Source organism: Rattus norvegicus, chromosome 9 (assembly GCF_036323735.1).
Source record: "Rattus norvegicus strain BN/NHsdMcwi chromosome 9, GRCr8, whole genome shotgun sequence".
Lineage (NCBI taxonomy): Eukaryota > Metazoa > Chordata > Mammalia > Rodentia > Muridae > Rattus > Rattus norvegicus.
Genome location: NC_086027.1, coordinates 66,598,064 through 66,612,671, shown reverse-complemented (window position 1 = coordinate 66,612,671; position 14,608 = coordinate 66,598,064). Strand labels below are relative to the sequence as shown.

The 14,608-nt window shown below is 43.1% G+C and overlaps 1 long non-coding RNA gene across 3 annotated transcripts in view; it reads left to right on the top strand.

The window, feature by feature from the left end:
• The window catches only part of LOC108351935 (uncharacterized), a 47,591-nt gene extending 34,476 nt beyond the window's left edge, over window positions 1-13,115 (top strand). For all 3 annotated transcript variants that reach the window (XR_005489152.2, XR_001839820.3, XR_005489151.2), the window contains 3 exons: window positions 2,969-3,361; window positions 11,600-11,672; window positions 12,265-13,115. This is a non-coding gene — a long non-coding RNA (uncharacterized LOC108351935). The remainder of the gene's footprint in view (window positions 1-2,968; window positions 3,362-11,599; window positions 11,673-12,264) is intronic.
• The last annotated feature ends 1,493 nt before the right edge of the window (window positions 13,116-14,608 follow it).

Sequence of the window (14,608 nt, the reverse complement as noted above, 5' to 3'; positions counted from 1 at the left end):
CAGTGGGCTAGCTTTAGTGCGTAGTGGGTTGGGTTTTTACTGTCAGGCATGAGTTCCCTCATATTGAGTGGACTTAAGTCCACTTAGATGACTCTGGTCACCCCAGGACATAGGTCCCACTACCACACCTTTGGGGATATCTTGCTGCGCTGGTCATTGGTGTGGATTGTGGGCATTACTTGGTAATGACTTCGACTTTTCTGTCTGGGCAGCTTACATAACATCTTGGATACTATGGGGGTTGCTTGTTGAGAAGGACACTTTCAGGTCAGATCTGTCTCAATTCTTCCAGGTCCTCTGTCCATGGTGTCTTCGGTGACAGAATCTTGCCTTCACTTCTAAGAGGTAACTTGGCTTAGGAGTCCCTTGAACTCCGCTAACCAACAACTTGAAAGGAGGAATCTCATGCACGGCACTGGGTTTTTTGTTAAACTGGTTTCTCCCATTGTTACCTCAAATGGCAGAACTTCATTTAAACTATACATGTATATGCACACATACACATACAATTTTAATTACACAAAATATTATGTATCCCTATGGCTTTCCTAAATTGTCATTTATCCATCTTCCCTACCTCTGTGTTGCCTTCCTCCTCCCTCCCTGGATAGATACCCCTTCCCATTATTCCCATTTCCCCCTCCATAGCTCCTGGGTCTTAGCACCTCCCCTCTCTAGAGTTCAACAGGAGTTTTCTCTCAATGGCCTTTACTGCTACTCTAACATTATTTTCGTTCTTAGGGGGGATGGTAAGTCTGCAGAGAGTGACTCAGAATACATCCAAGCTATCACAGGAAGTGACAGAAAACCACACTGCCGAAGTATACAGGTTCTTGGAGATGGTGACAGTGCAGATTATGTGAAATAGACTGAAACCAAGGATGTTCATGTGGTAGCGCCTAGTCAAATGGTGATTGATGGATGTAAGACTTACAGGTGAAGGACGTTCAGTGATGTGTTAGGCAAATTCGAAGGCGGCTTCAGTTCGTTCTCACAGAAGACGGTTCCAGTGCTGAAGAGACCCACCAGGGAAGACAGACTTTGATTGTGTGATTAACGATGTGACAGTGTTACCAACCTTCACATCTCCAAAAGATCCCACAGGGGAGCTTCTCAGGCTGACTCTTTATAATGAAAGTACTGAAGGGGGACGGGAAATATTTCACACTGGGGAGCCATGTCCATTTGAGGCAAGCCCCGCTGCTCTATGAAGAACAGTGGGGGCACTGTCTTGTCCTGTGGGACTCTCGAAGGAGACCATCTGTGTTCCTTCATAAGTGGACTTGTGGGGATATTCTGATTTTGGGAAGAAAGCTAAGTCCTGAAGATGAACATCCCCTCCTGACGTATGCTTCGAGTCACCTTCCTAGTTCCATGGTAACAGGCCAAACAATAGACTAAACCGAGTCAAGTGTTTTCTTTTAATTATCATTTTTAATTTTTTAAAAGACAAAGGAAATGTATATTTTGGGGTAGGTGCTTATTTTGTGAAAGCCAGCTGTAGGACAATTAGTGTCACATAAACTGCAGGATGCACTCACCCTTACAATGTGAATTGTTTTGTTTGTTTGGGGAAAGAGGGTTCTTTTGGTTTTAGTAGGACCTTTAGTTTGGACATTTGGCAGAATGAACATCACTACTTTGTTCTGGAGAGAAATTCTTGGTGATATTTCTTAGCCCCCAAAATTGACTTAGATATTAAAATTTGGTGATTATGAGAGTTCAATAAGTGGGTTAGCAGTACTTCAATTAAAATTACAAAACAAAACAAACAGAAAACCCGACCGAAAACCTCATTTTCAAGTTGGATTTTCAAAGGCATATGAGGACATTTTGTCATTAGAAAAGTTATTAAAGTAATTCACCATCATTACAAACTGAAGAAAAGCCACAAGATAATCTTAATAAGTAAAAAAAAAGTGCACTCAATAACATTTAAAATACATTTATGGTTAAAACAAAAAACTCTTGGGCCATAATGAAGTAATTAGCTCTTTTGTTACAAATAACTATAAAACTAGACAAAATACATTAATGACTATTCTCAAATTTTGGGCCAAAGCAACGCATTCTGGACGGGGTCCTGGGTGTCCCTGAGGCAATGTTTAGGTGCTTTATGTGGAGAACAATGGATTGAACAAGACCACATAGTGAAAAATATAGATTTATTAAAAGTGAGAGTACAAGCAGAGTGTATACTCCATGTTGGAATTGCTATGGCCCTCATAGACTCATGTGTCTGAATGCTTGGCCTGTAGGAGTGGCACTGTTAGGAGGTGTGGTTTTGTTGGAGGAAGTGTGTCACTGTGGAGGTGGGCTCTAAAGTATCCTACGGTCAAGCTATTCCCAGTGTGGCACAGTCTCTCCTGGCTGCCTACACATCAACAGGTAGAACTCTCAGCTCCATCTTCAGTGTTATGTCTGTCTGTCCACTTCCAAGTGTCCTGCCATGATGGTAATGGACTAATCCTCCAATAAGAAAACTCTCAGCTCCTTCTCCAGCACCATGTCTGTCTGCACACTGCCCTGCCTCTTGACACGATGAGCTCTGAAACTGTAAGCCAGCCCCAATTAAACGGTGTCTTTGATAAGGCTTGTCATAGTAGTGGTGTCTCTTCACAGCAGTGGAAAGCCCGAGACACTGCAGAGTGTCAGCCGTCTAGGAATCATGTGACTCAACAGACCCAAGTTCTTTGGGGGAATGGGTTTTGAGGTGGGAGGATTTAGGAGAGAGAATGAGGTGGATCTTCACTTTAACTGACTGATGGGCGATTACATAATTATGGACAATTATACTGTCTGTATGAATCTGTGAGTGTGCAGGCTATATGTCCTATATTTGTGAGCATGTGTGCATCCTGTCATCCATACTCAAGAGTTAACATATAAGGCTTTTCTCCTGACAGGTCACCCATTTGCCCTCACCCCCCTGCTCCCAATACTGATTTGAACCTGCTTCTCTTTCCAGGAAGTTCCTGACCCCAGATTACCCACAGGAAGAGCAGAGCAGAGACACTGAGGGTTGTCTATATGGGAAGGGACAGACATGGTTTTCTCAGGGGAGTTGTTCCAGGTATTTGGGCTGTCTTTATCTGGCCCACCTCACTATGGCTTCCTGAAAAAAAAAGGCAACGAAATGGAGCTAGCTGTACAGTCATCTGCCTGTAGGCACTGTCCAGACAGCACAGAGAAGGTAGCAGGCCCAGAAAGAACACCATAGCCCTGTGGAATGAAGGAGACAGACATGGCTATGGCTCCTGAGGAAGAATGTACAGCGTAGACTGCCAGAGGAGAAGCTAAGGAAAAACGGGCCATGAATACCTACACTGCAGATTTACTGATCCTTCAACCAAAGGCTAAGGTATGCATATGCATAGTTGGAGTTCACAGGCCTGGACACAAATAAGGCACCTCTAGGGAAGGAAGAACGGAGGGGCAGGTGGTTGATCTGAATAGTTAGTGGGGCTCCTGAGGTCAGGACAGCTAAGCAATCAGAATGACGGACCTTCACTATACCCTGAGCTTTTGGTATAGACTCCAGAGATGGGCTCAACTCAGTCTAGGTACTTCATTCATCCTACCAGAGCTTACAGAAAATCTTTCAAAACAACAGCTAGATGCATTCAAAGAAAGAAACCTGATAGTCTATAGTCAACAATGCAATGTTTCAATGTCCAGTAGGAGCAGATTTGGGTAAGGATTAAACACTGTTATGTACTATTAAGAATGTTAATATAGGACTGGAGTGACAGCACAGTGGTTAAGAGCACTGGCTGCTCATCTAGAATGCCATTCCTAGAATCCATTTGGAGGCTCACAACCCTGTTGCTCCAGTTCTGGGAAATCCATGATGCACAGACATGCATGCAGACAAAGCCCCCATTTACATAAAATAAAGCAGAGGAGAACACCCTGTCTTGAAAGGGTTGTACTGCAAATGTCTTTAGCTAAGTGTTTGTCTTCATTTCATTTCTTTAAATAAGGTAATCGCTTAGGACAGAGCCACTGCATAGTTGAATGACAGCTGCCCTAGGCAGGCACTGCCAACCAGTGGTATTTTCTTCTGAGCACTGTGCTAGTTCTTTAAAGGAATTCCACTCCAGCCGCAAGAACCAGTGAAAGCGCAGCAGCTGCTTAAAACTATGGTGGCCAGATCTCTGTGAGTGTGAGGCCAGCACGGTCAATATAGTGACTTTCAACTTTCGTGACAGCCAGAGCTCCACAGGGAGACCCTGTCTCAAAAAAGTCTCTTTTAGGAGGTCTTGCTTCAGTCACTACTACTCCAAGCAACGTCCATTAGCTTCAGAAGTCTCCTCTCTGGGTAAGACAAGCATGGTGAACTGTCTGTGACCCTGCTCTCTCTGCAATTCTCTCTCAGGATGGAGTAGGGAGGGAGTACCTCCTTCAGTGGGGAAAGCCTTGGATTGGTGTTTGCTTATACAAGGCTTGAGCTTGCTTTGTGTGCAAGGTTTGTGACTGGCTGGGCTAGAAGCTCTGCACATGCGCTGTGATTGGCAGACCATTTCATGCACTCGTGTGTCACACCACTTTTTCTTGCTCTGTAAACAGGCTACCTCTCAGTTTTGTTGGGTCCTTGAAACTTCTCTGTGCTGTGCACTGTGTTCCAGCATTTGAACACAGTCAAGGCTTCTTCCCAGTGGTTGTGTAAGGCCTTTATCATAAGTAAGTCCTGGTTGCACAAAGAACAGGAGAGCAGCTTCTGGAGCTTTTGCTCTTCACACACAGCAGCAAGATAGTCAGGAACAGAAACAGTAGGGTAGGAATCCGAGGGTACAGAAGGCAAGAGGCTACGACAAGACAAGGGAAGAGGTGAACAGTGTGCCATCACCATGCTTGTCTTATCCAGAGAGGAGACTTTCAAAGCTAATGGAAGTTGCTTGGAGTAGTAGTGACTGAAGCAAGACCTCCTAAAAGAGGCTTTTTTGAGACAGGGTCTCACTATGGAGCTCTGGCTGTCATGAAACTCACAAGCACGGGTTACTGGAAGCTCAGGGGGGCGTAAGACCTGAGCACAGGGAGCTGGAACACTGATTGACTGATGATACTCACAGCCCAGAGCAATAAGCTGAATGCCTGAGCATCTAGAGCCCTGTCAGTCACTGGCTTTGAAAGTTTGGACCAATAAATTCCAGTTCTCAGGGCTGTGGACTACAAGCTTTGTCTCTTAAGGCCCAGAGGCTCTAGATCTCAAGGCTTAGAGGTAAGCCCTCTAAATCTGATCCAATCTGTATGTCTGGGGTACAAGAACTCAAGATTGCCAACATGGAGGGAGCTATTTTTTGCTGTTTGCAGTTTCCATTCCGTGGAGCAAAGAGATCCTCGGCCAACCACAGGAATGACATACCTAGGAAAGTTAAAGTCATGAGAAACACAGACAATAAGACACTTAACCATAAGGAAAGTCAATTAATAGAAGCAGTGCCAGAAGCCACAGGGATGACAGAAATAGTAGACAGGACTTTGTGAATATGTTTAAAGACTTAAACACATATACCCTCACACACACACACACACACACACACACACACACACACACACACACACACACACACACACACAAATGAATGAACAAATAAAATGCAATAAAAATCAAAGCAGAAATTACAGAACCAATATACCAAACAAAACACCGTGTTGGATAAAATTATCAGATCAGACATTGCTGAAGATCAAGACCCTTGAAAACAAGCCTAGAACTCTAACCCAAAGCTTACAAATTAAAACAAAGAAATGGGGACTGGAGAGACAGCTCAGAGGTTAAGAGCACTGACTGCTCTTCCAGAGGTCCTGAGTTCAAATCCCAGCCACCTCATGGTGGCTCACAACCATTCGTAATGAAATGCCCTCTTCTGGTGTGTTTGAAGACAGAGACAGTGTCCTTGTATACATAAAAAAATCATTTAAGAAAACCAAAAACCAAAAAACAAACAAAAAATGCTTTGAAAGTGAACAAAGAGAAAAGAAGAAGAGAGGAAGAAAAGGAAGTGCAAGAAAATTAGAAAATTATTTATAACTGAGTCATAGCAAAGTTATAACGTGAACGTTAGCAGCTACATTCACAGCACAGCTCAGAGGCAGATATATGATTCATGCTGTAACTTAAGACATGTTTTTAAATGATTATCTAAGTTACCAATAAAAGTAAAAAGAACAGAAAACTGACCCCAAAATAACAACAGCAAAGCCCAATTTCTGAAGTTCGTAGCACAAATGACATAAAAAGTTGATAACTAAAAGAGGAAACCCATGAAACAAATAATTGGTTCTTTGGAAGAATATTAAAGTTGAACATTTCCTAACTAATCTATCAAAATCCATACAAGATTGCCATTATGGGGGACTAAAGGAGGAGAGACTATTACAAGTCCTTGCTAACAACTTTGAAATGACGATTGAACAATGTTATGAACAAGTCTATGCCAACACATTCGACACTTTGTATAAAAATAAAATTCCTTTAAAGGCAAGATGTATCGAAATATACACAAGAAGAAGTAGAAGGCATGATTGCCCACTATCAGTTGAAATTAATTTTTAATTGAAAAATGAGTCATGAATTCAAATTAAATTAATAAATTAAAGCTGAACCCAGAGAGTTGGTTAGATGGTTCAGCAGCTACAGAGTAAGTTGCGGGATTGGTTTCCAGCACCCATGTCCGGTGGCTCATACATTACACTGTAACTTCAACTGCAGGAAATCAGACACCCTCCTCTGCCCTGCACAGACAAGCATGTATATATTCGCACATGGATACCCATGCACACAGGCAGGCACAGGCACAAATACATGTGTGTGAGTGCACGCGTGCACGCACACACACACAAACACCACACCACACACCACACACGCGCACTTAGAAATAATAAAAGAATCTTTAAAAAACAAAACAAGTCCAAAGTAGGCCCAGATAACTTTCCTGTTTAATTTTATCAAATAATAATGAAATAATGACTTTTTATATTTTATAAGATGATATTTATTATTGCATATTGGAGTTGTAATCTCTAAGTCATATAATTTTATGCCATTACTTAATTCATGAGGGCCACATAACCCTGATAGCTAACCATGAAAAAATTAGAAGAAAACACAGTAATGAAATAATCCATATAAACATTAATGCAAATACCCCTATGAAAATATTAGAAATTTGATTTTTCAATATGAGAAAAGGATGATACTTCATGACTGAGAGTTGATCCCTGGGTTTAATGATTGGCTTAACATTTTACAGTCGGTTGTCATAAATTAATATAATTGGGGTTTGTTTACAATGCAGAAAAGACATTTGAAAGTCCTTCAACTTCCAGTCTGATTTTTAAAACTCCCCCAGAAATCCAAGATGAAAAATGAATTCTATCACTCCATGAACAGAAGGCATTAGTGAAGAATTTCCACTGAAGCTGTTATCACTGATGAAAGACTGGCTAATTTCTCCTGAGAAGGAAAGCAAACAAACAGATCACAGGAAAGTAAACAGTGAGACCAGGTTTCATTTGTAAATAAACTAAATATAAATATAGAAAAATCTAGAGTCCAGAAAAGTTATCGTAGCCAGTAAGTGACTTTAGAAAGGCCGTAGTGTGTTTGTTAGTTATGCAGGTACAGCATTGCCTTAAAGATTAACAATATAAAATCGAAAACGCTTGCTACACACTGGCTGCTGTAGGTCAGCCTAGAATGGTGGGGCAAGATTGTATTTTCAATCCCAGGGAGGCTGAAGCAGAATTGTAAATTTAAGGCAGCCTGCATGACATAGTCTGTCTCAAATTGAGGGATATCTGGGCATATAATCATGGTTACTGCTTGCTTAGTGGGTACAGTTCTGTTTTGAGTCTAGTTTGGTCTCCAGCACCTTACAAACAAACAAACAAATTAATAAAGGGAGGGAGGGAAGGAGGTAGGAAGGGAGGGAGGGAGGAAGGAAGGAAGGCAGGCAAAGCTAGAAGTAGGAGGTAAGAAGAAAAGGAAGAAAGGAGGGAGGGAGGAATGGAAGCAAGAGGTGGAAATAAAGAAAAAATGCTAGGCACAGTTTAAGTGTCAGCTGCGGCTGCCATCGCCTCTGAAAATGGTCAAAGCATCACTTCCTGGCAAAATCTCGTCTCTCATGATGCTCCCAGTTCTTCCCTGGTTGTATTTTGAGCCTTGTGTTAGCCTTTCTTGCTGAATGATTTTCTGCCTCCCTCACCGCACGTGACTTCCATCGCAGTGAGTGACAGAAAGCAAGCTGGGTTCAGCAAGATGGAAGCCAGCTTTTGAACTCTAGCCCAGGAGTGCCTCTCACCTGCTTGATTTTGTTTGTTAGAAGGACATTACCAAGTAGTACCAGCTCAGAGAAAGAGATGAAGGGAATACACAAGAATATAAATATGAAAAAGAAGATAGCATGGAGATAGACACTGTCATTACCTTCAAGGTATGTGATCGATTGCCTCACAAAAGAAACAATTATAATTGAAAATAAAAAAAATTAAGACACTATTTTGTAATATCATCAGCAATACAAAAGACCCAAGTTACAGACTTTATGAAAAAAGTGTAAGACCTTTATAATGAAAGCTAAAATCCAACACTGAGCTAAGTAGAACTTGTGAGTAGATGGCCAAATACATCTTGTTCATCGAAAACTCAATATCATTGTAGAATCTGCTTTGTTTTGTTTTTTTACCAAATTGATCTGTGGTTTAATCTATTTCATCTAAAATGAACTGTAGAGTCAATATAATGCCAGTTAGCTCTCAGCAGGATTTTCAGGGACTGCAAACAAACTCATATGGAAATACAAAAGACATGGACTAGGCTAAACCAATCCTGGACAATAAGAACAGTGGTAGAAGACTTAAACGATCACATTTTAAAGCTTAATGGAAGCCCCAGTAATTAAATGCAGTGTGGCATTCTTTGAAAGATAAATAAATAAAGGAATTGAACCAAATAGAGAGTGGAGGCAAAACCGCGCTTCTGTGACTTGATTTTAATCAGGGCACTTTAACATCTCTGGGAAAGAGGTATTTCTGCAACGTGAAAGAAAAAAATATCCTCACTGATATTTCATACCATGTAAAAATTAATTTGAGGGGTCAGTGAGTCAGTGAGATGGCTCACTGGATAGAATGTTTGTCACACAAGCCTACCAACTTGAGTTGATCCCCAGAACAAAGGTGGGGAAAGAGAACCGACTTCACAAAGTTGTCCTGGTCATCAGCATGAGTACCAGTGGCACCCATGCACCATCTGCAACACAGACACAGACACACACACACACACACACACACACACACACACACACACACACACGTAGTAACAATAAATAAATAAATAAAAGCTTAAACAGTTCGTCTGAGCTGATCAAATAACCTGAACATGAAAGCTAAAACCTCTAAAGACACCCCAGGCAGCTGTAGCATACAGCCCTGAAATGGCCATAGGTTTGTTTCTTAGACAATCCTCTCAGAAACAGCGTTATTAAAACAAAATGGGGAAATCCAGCAATAAAAATTCTATGTCTTCATAATTAATATTCACTGGAGGAATGGTAAGCTGCATACAAGAGAATCAAATTATTTCTGATACACTGAGGTTTTGTGTCTAGAAGGAATGCACAGCATGAAAGGTCTTGTTGGAGTGATTTAAATATGAGGGACAGCAGTTCAAAGGTGGTCCACTCCTGTTGCAGGGGTGAGAAGCCAGTAGTTCAGTCCACAAAACTGGATGGCTCAGCTATGGTGACATGGTGCGGAAAGTCTGTGGGATTCCTGGTGAGATGGAAGTTCTCTGGTCCACTTGGAAGTCCAAAACCACTGGGTTCCAATGTCAGGGAAGATCGTAGTAGTGATGGCGGTAACAGCATCGGCCAGCAATGAAGGCTCCTCCCTTCCTGCCAGCAATGAAGGCTCCTCCCTTCCTAACAGCAAGTGAAGGCTCCTCCCTTCCTGCCAGCAAGCGAAGGTGCCTCCCACCTCGCTGCTGTGAGGAGTGCTACTCAGTATGGGGGAGGGACTTCTCACCTTAGTTAACTCTTGCTGAAAATACCTTCACAGACCGACTGAGAGACAAACCTCTCTGTTAATAAAACAGATTAGCCAACACACCCACTTAGCAAAATAACTCGGGGTGGGGGGTGTGGGGGACGGGGAATAGATACTCACCTGCAGGAGGAGTGTGAATTAGCACTCTTTGAGAGAACAGTGTGTTTCACTTGAAGATAAGGATACTATGTATTTGATCCGGGAATTCTACACTTAGCCCATAGCCCTGAGGGTAAAAAGTGTACCTACCTGTGCACAGAAATTATGTATGACTGTTCATTATAGCAATGCATGGCGTAGGAAAATATTCTGGAAACCCATAAATATGGCAGTTGTCTAATGAGGTGAGCAGTTAGATGACAACATGAGATGACACAACACCGTACTCAGTAATAGAAACCAGAGGTGCGGACTCCTGCATGTTTTGTATTCTAGCTTTATCGTGGTCCGCTAACTACAGGTTTATCCAACTCACTTCCCTTTGATGTGCACAGTCTTACCCTTCGCTGATGGGGATAAATGCAGTCTCTAACTCATGGCACTGTCACAGGGCTGGTGCAGATTGAGTCTTTTTAAAGTATTTGTAAAGTCGTAGGGTTGTGTCTTAGTTCCAGATTCTAGGAGAAAGACCACAAATCATTAGTGGGATTCAAGAGCTGCACACATTGGACATGGGTGAGATAAGGGGTTTGTATGTCAGGGGTAGGGGTTTCCAAATGGGAGACTTGAACATAAACATCACAAATCAGTCATAACAACCTCCTGGAAAACAAAGACCGGTTGGCAAGGCAGCCATGACAAGGTGGCCATAAGAACCTTTGAAACGAAAGCCTGGTTGCTGTTTCCCGGAGCAGGCAGTACAGAACCATTTGTAGTTGGGTTACAGGTGGGGATAGCCCAGTCCTTGAGAAACAGATTTATCATCTATAGAAATAAACCTACTTTGTCTCTACTACAAGATGGCTTTCAAGGCTAAGGTGGAGGCGGGTTGGTTCATCACGTGGCCTTCCGAGTGACGGAATCTAGCAAATGCATGAGGGTAAGATTCTGGAGAATGGCTCCCGGTGTGGCTGAAGAGAGTTTTCAGGACTGGGGATATGGCTGGGAGACACATGTCTGTCACGTGCCAGGCTTGTGGTGTGTACTGATGATTCTCAGTGCTACAAACCAAACCAACCAAACAAAAAATGTACCAGAAGAGAGGCACGCAGGAGCTCCTACTAAATTTCAGATAGAAACTTCCTTAAGCCACATAGAGAGTGCTGCGGATCGCCTTATGTGGGTTTCCGTTTGGGGCTGTGTCTTGAGTTTTTGAGACAGACTCAACCCTGCAATCCAGACGGAGCTGCAGCCTAGGCTGGCCTCAGAGTCACAGAGACCCTCAACTTTAGCTTGCAGTGTGCTGGGATGATAGGTTTTAAGTTGTTATTACTGAAAAGTCTCAAATACTTCAACATTTAGGAAGAGGCACACACTATTTCTGCCATATGGTTAAACTGGTGACGTGTGTCAGCGGGTTACGATCAGAGTTCCTATTGTTTTATTTCAGATCTCTTGGTAGAGAACCTTCCTTGAGCCTGCACTTTCAATTTTGGAACCATCTTTTCTGGAATGTGTTGTGCGTAAGTAGGAAACTGCTTACACCTGACCCTGAATTTGACAGCATTGCAAAACCCAGGGGCCAGAGCACTGGAATTAAAAAAAAAGAATTAATTCTGTTTTCACTTCTGCTGATTCACTTTGAATCTCCAGGCTAAAGCCACCGACACCTTAGGTTTAGTTTATGTATCTTTCGAACAGAGTTGATGTCTCCTGCGGCTTTTCAAATGCCAGGCATAGAGTCCTGTCCTTATCATCAGCACAGCAGGCAAAGTTGGAAATTCCTCCCCCGCCCTCCCCCACCGCCTTTCACTAACTAGCAAAGAAGTTTATTTTCCTTTAATGAAGCTGGTGAAGGAAGATTCATGCTTGAAAGCAGCCTTTTCCTTTTCCTTAATGACAGCTTTATCTCCTGAAAGTAAGCTAAGCAGTGGAGAAATCCCATGTGGGCCTGAGAAGGTACAGACAAGCATATGTGCTGCGCCTTCAGATTCTCCTTTGTTAGTGGATCTATTGTACACAGAAGCAGGCGAGATCTAGACCCTCGGAAGGGGAGAACTGCAGGGAAGTCATCAGTAATTTCCCTATTGTTTGCTTCGCAACTGTTCACTTCAGGGAAAACAGCAGCAGCAGCATTACAATGGGGCAGCCTGGCCCTCAGCGTGCGCCTACACTTGCACTAGGAGGAGACAACGGGATAGCAGCTCTCTCCCTGCTGGGTGTGATTTCAGACTCCGGAGCTTCCGTGCTTTTAAAAATGAAACAACAACAACAACAAAAACCACACTCATCCCTCTTCACACTGACAGGAAGTCTGTATTGTACTGGTAAGGAGAGTCCGTTCTTCAGAGCCATGGCTTTGAAAGATGAGATGGCTAAACACCGTGTGGTGGTGCACATCGACAATGCCAGCCCTGAAGGGTAGAGGAGTATGTGAAGTGCAAGGTCCTCCTTCATCACATACAGAGAATTTGATGTTAGCCTGCGCTACCGGAGGCTGTCTCAGAAGAAATAAAACAAGCCTGGCATTGTGGCGCATGCCTTTAATCCCAGTGATCGGGAGGCAGAGGCAGGCAAATCTCTGTTGAGTTTGAGGCCAGCCTGGTCTACCAAGTGAGTCCAGGACTGTCAGGGCTGGTTACACTGAAAAACCATGTCTTGAAAAACCGAAAAACAGAAAACCCACAAAACAACAGTAAAGAGTGGGTGTCTAGCCCTGCTGGTGTATTAATGGCATTCGACGTTGTTTGGTTGGTTGGTTGGTTGGTTTCCCTGGTTCCTTACTGTGAAGGAGAAAGCCTTTGCCTTGAAGAGCTTTCCTGGCTCACCACTTCCCTCAGGTTCGGCTCCGTGGTCCCTCATACGGTGAACATGGGCTCTAGATGCATCTTTGGCTAAGTGGGGTTCCTGAGCACCCATGGAAACAGAGGTTTGGCACAGCTCAGAGCTTTTCTCGCCAAGCACGGCTGCCCTCTCTTTTAAATCCACATATGCTTGAAGGAGAATTTAATCCTCACATTTCTGATTTGTTTACATTAAGAGTTGTGTTGTGGGAGTGATTCGATGTCTGTGAGACTATTTGAACATGTCAATAAAGCTCCTCGAAAATAGTTTTCTCCCAGAACAGTAAACCAGATATTTTCCATATGTAAATAAACACAAAATATCAATGAATTGAAAGCTCCCGACCTGGTGAAGCCCACAGTGAAATCATCAATCCGTTTCCATCTTTATTTAAGTATAACGTCCCCTCACAGAGGACATTTTTCATCTTGCATATGATTATCACAGTTCTGTGATAACACTGGGGCCACATAGGTACCCAGCGTTCAGGATTCACTCATTTGCAAGTTCGTTCTGTCACACGAGTGACTGTTGGGAACAGATGACAAGGCAAGTGAAGGTTTTACATTCAAGGAACTGTGGTCCAAGGTCTAGTTTAGAGAACTGAAGCACATCACCTGACTTGAGGTGAGAGGTACAACACTCATGGGGGTTACAAGTTTAGGATCCCAGAAACTAAGCACTGCTGCCAGTTGACTAAAGTTAAGGGAGGTGCAGGGGTGGGGGACAAGCGGGGAACGGGGTGTGTGACTTGAAGTTGCTTTGCCATTCTAAGCAGATCCAAGAGTGCTCTAAGAAGAGAACTGGGGATAGCTCAGCCATACAAGGTTTACCCAGCATGCAAAAGGCCCTAGGTTCCACACACGCATGTACACAGGCAAACACACGCTGTCCTGTTCTTCAGTGTTCACTTGCCTATTATGGAAGGATAAAAACCAAATAGGTCAGACTTATTAGGAAATGAAGTATAGAAAAGATAAGCCCTGCATGACAATGGGGATGAAACCGGTTTGGCAAGCACAGAGTTTTGTCTTGATGTGATAATGTTTGCCTTTTAGATTGATGTCACTGGGAGCTCAGTGGATGATAGACTGAGGCGTGATGGAAATCCCTAGAATCTGAGCTTGTTTGTGGGGTCACCTGATCTCTGTTCTCATGGAAATGAATCACTAAATCTATGGTGTGTTCAGAAGGGGACTCTTCTGCTAATCAAAAAAACTCATAGTCTTGGGATCAGAACAGCTGTTCAAGCCCCCAAGTCCCCACTGGATTCTACCACAGCCTTCACCTCTTCTTCGCTGTCTAAAGCTGAGACATGGAGGTGAGGGCTGATGGATTCCTGATAACCCCCTTTTTGTATTTCTGTCCCACATAGCTGAGGCAGGCAGTGAGCTTGCAAAGGAACTTCATGTGGAAGAATGCCATCTTGGAAACCTTAGGAGGAGAGAGGAAGAGAAGTAACACTAGAAATACAGAAACCTATAAAGTGACTTTGACTCCAGAGTAGGAACATCTGTGTGCTAGGAAGCCCGGCATCCTTGCCAGACCTATAGGCTGTGTCTATTGCTACCCAGCAACTCTTCCTCTTAAACTCTCTGCTCTCCCACTACTTTCC